Genomic DNA, 3,733 nt, shown 5'->3' on the forward strand with positions numbered 1-3,733 from the left:
CTATGCCAGTGTTACTCTGGGGGTCCTTGTACTTCAGAGGGTACCTGGGAGCCTTTGTGCTTCAGGATTGGTGGTGGGAAGGCTACTCAATCTAGGGATTTGGTAGCAGTCACGACAAGGTATGACCTTGGATTAAGATATCAGGTTTGATATCGATGGTTCGATATCGTCTGGTGTGCCAGAGATATAGTTTGAGTATTCTGCTGTAGGAACCAGTCATGGAGGGATTTCCTTGACAAGTGTATACTCTGAGCAGATAGGTTTTAACCTTTAAAGTTATTGCTAGACGTGCGGATCTAGTAGGCGGATGGATTCTACCAGCGATGGCTATGGGTTGTCATCAGAGTTGTGGTTAGAATTTCCTTGTGATAGGAATTATCCAAGATACTGGATGGGATGCTGTTTTAAGACTTCAACTCGAATACGAGGACTACTCCTTGATGATTGGCTTCATCAGTATTGGATTATATCAGATGTTGATTATTGTGCAGAGCTATCTGAGATATAAGGGAAGCGTGGACTATACCCGTGAAACCTTGTTGGTTGTCCAGGTGGGTTATTGAGGTAATCTACCTTAGTCTTGAACTGTTGCACAATCTTAACAAGGGATATGATCAGGAGAGTGTTCGAAGATTGTGGAAATCTTTGGGATTCTTTAGTTATTCTTCTTGGACTTGATGAGCCGTGGTGTTCATTCTGAATGAACGAGGTAAGGATAGTGAGTCCAATGGTTGCGCTAAAGTACTGTATGATATTTTCAGAGGTTGAGCGTAGGATTTTCCATGGGATGGAAATGGGCTTAGTTTATCTTGATGTTTTCCTTGGGTGAACAAGACAACGATTAGTAGTGCTGAGGTGGCACGGGATCTGTGCTAGTGACTACAAGTGGTTATTGGGTAACTCTGTCAGAGTTAGGATGATTAAGTTCAGAATACGAAGCAGCGGTTAGTAGTGCTGAAAAGGCGTAGGACTTGTGCCAAGTAAACTACTTATGTACTGTGATCTGACACCGTTTGGAAATGATTCTTTGTGGCAGCTGAGTCATGGTTATTGACCGAGCCATGTAGGTTGAATGATCAGTGGTGGTTTGATCTGATAAGTGCAAGCTTAAGTAGATCGACAAATTCGATTGGTTGAGCCAATCAGGGATGATTAGGATGTAGCAATTAAGAATATTTGGGATAATATTTTGTCGAGTAAATGCTTATGAGATGAGTACTGAATACTATCTCAGAGAAATCGGAAATTTGAGTTATTTAGTCTCAATGATTGCCAGAGATGAATCTTCTGGGATTGCTGTAATCGGGAAAGATTGCAAGTGGACTTGTATGATCAAGTTAGGTGCTAACTTGACAGTGGAAACAAGCAAAGGAGTTGGTAGTTTTCAGAAAAGTGCATTCTTGTTGAGAAGAAAGCTGATATTAATCCAATCAATTGCTTAGTGATAGCAATAGGTCAGGAAAGGATCATATTGCTGTTTCATGTGAGAGTTTTCCATTAAACAACAATAGTGAAGATTGTTGATCGGACATTTCGGTTAAGTGAGAGCATCTATGTGTACCGTTGTGGTTGGATCCGACGAGTAGTTGGAAATGCTAATGGACATTAGCAAGGAAACATCAGTTGTCTGATCTGTGTGACATTAGCTAGGATCTGATCCTTGAGATCTAGCAGGATGTGTCACTAATCTTCTAGCGTGTGATGAACGATGTCTCTGAAATGACAGAGATAGTCAAGGATCGACTCAGTAGCCAACGAGGTTTGCCTTTGGGATCGAAGATTTCGCAAGATCGTGACGGATCGAGTTTGTTTCTTTCGAGTCAGTGAGTCACATCTATGCGGATTGTTTTGTCAAGAATATTGCGCATTAGCAACAAACGACAATCAGAGATGCATTGTGTGGCAAGTTACTTCGAGCACAAGTATTTCCCAGGATTGACTAGGGAATCGACGAATTAGATCGTTCAGTGCTGAGACTGATGCGTTCGGCAAGGGAGCGATTTGACTATTGAGAATCCGTTGGGATTTAGTTCCAGGATCAGTATGTTCAACCTTGGGAGGTTTGTATGAGCTGATGGTATTATCAGAGACTCTGAGTTGAGTTATACCAGGTGCAATGACTGTCGAGTTTCGAGATGGAATAGGAAGCGTTTCCATATGTCTGTGCACTGTGGAATGTCCCAGTCGAGAATATTGGTGGGATCTTGCCTTAGTCTTGATGAGCATACAGTGATTGCGAGTATGTATAACTATCAGGAGGACGTCCATCGATCAAATTCATGAGGTGAATAACCTATGATCGAGATGATGTAGATCATCAGAGGCGTGATGACTTCCATTGCAATGTATGCGTGATTTTGCAGGCCAATGGCTAGGAGATGACGTAGCGTCATGAATTGCAAGTGATGATAGTTATCATCAGGGCACAGTGTTGAGGTTATACTAAGAAACGTGGACAATAGAATGTACTAGACATGATGGTTTAAGTTCCCAGTATTCATTGGGAAGCCGGTTGTGCTTCAGGGAGAGTGGGAAGGGTAACCAGTCTAGGGAACATGGTGAACAGTTACGTTGAAGTATAGACTTGAGTCAACTGGATTATCTTAAGCGAGATTAATGTTAGAATGTGTCAGCACAATGTTGGGATTAGTGTTTTACTGACTAGAGGTGTTGAGCACCGAGAACTTTTGGAACCATTAGATGGTTAATTTGATTAGTGATTCGACGATTGTCGTAAGCCAGTCAAGTTATGACTTGGTCTTCATTAGTCTAAAATTACTTTGGGACGATAATCTTGATCAAGCGGGTATCGTATCCTTCGTGGTCAGGAAGATCGTGGTCCGAGTGAAAGAGGTATCAGTGTTACGATACGCTAGCGCAAGGGAAGTTCGATTGTCGACCAGTAGCGCAGTAATTTTAAGTAAAAGAATATTAATGCAGTTAAGCATTAATGGAGCTTGTAGGGAATTCGACGAGAGTCTGAGTGTGTCGGAAGCTATTTCGACCAAGACACTCAAGTAGTGGTCTATCTTACATTCTCGAGGTATTACCTTAGATTTCGGGGATGAAATCTTTTAAGGGGGGGAGAATGTAGTGACCCGTATCCAGAATTAGCGATTAATGAGTATATTAATCGTGTAATCATGTTTAGATTAAGTAAAACATGATTAAGGAAATTCCAAATGGGTTAACGGAGTCCAGAAATGGATTTAGGACACTCAAAAATGGTCGGGAAGGTTCCGAGGGTTCGGATGGATCGGAGGATCCGAACCAAATATCGAAGGATCCTAACGGGTTTGGAGGATCCGAACTCAGATCGGAGGCTCCGATCGAGATCGGAAGCTCTGTCGGTAAGATCGGACGTTCCGATCGGGACCAGGGCATGTGTCATCGCTGACATCAGCAAGGTGACATCATGGCTGATGTAATATTGAGCGATCAGACGCTCCGAAGATGGGATCGGAGGTTCCGATCGTGTTCGGATGTTCCGAACCGGGTTCGGAGGCTCCGAACTCCGTCTATAAATAGGGGGCCGAGATTTCATTTTAAGTGCACCTTTCCCTCTCTTCTCTCTGATTCCTAAGCCTTCTAACTCAAATCTAGGGAGTTCTAGGCATCCTATTGGGAATCCGGAAGTGGCATAGCGATCCCGACGTTGAGATGAAGATGTGCCTAAGTTTTGAGGCAATTGTCATCAGCGGGCTGACGACGGACGCAGGTATAGCTATGGTCT

The sequence above is a fragment of the Henckelia pumila genome, chromosome 2 (assembly GCF_033568475.1).
Source record: "Henckelia pumila isolate YLH828 chromosome 2, ASM3356847v2, whole genome shotgun sequence".
Lineage (NCBI taxonomy): Eukaryota > Viridiplantae > Streptophyta > Magnoliopsida > Lamiales > Gesneriaceae > Henckelia > Henckelia pumila.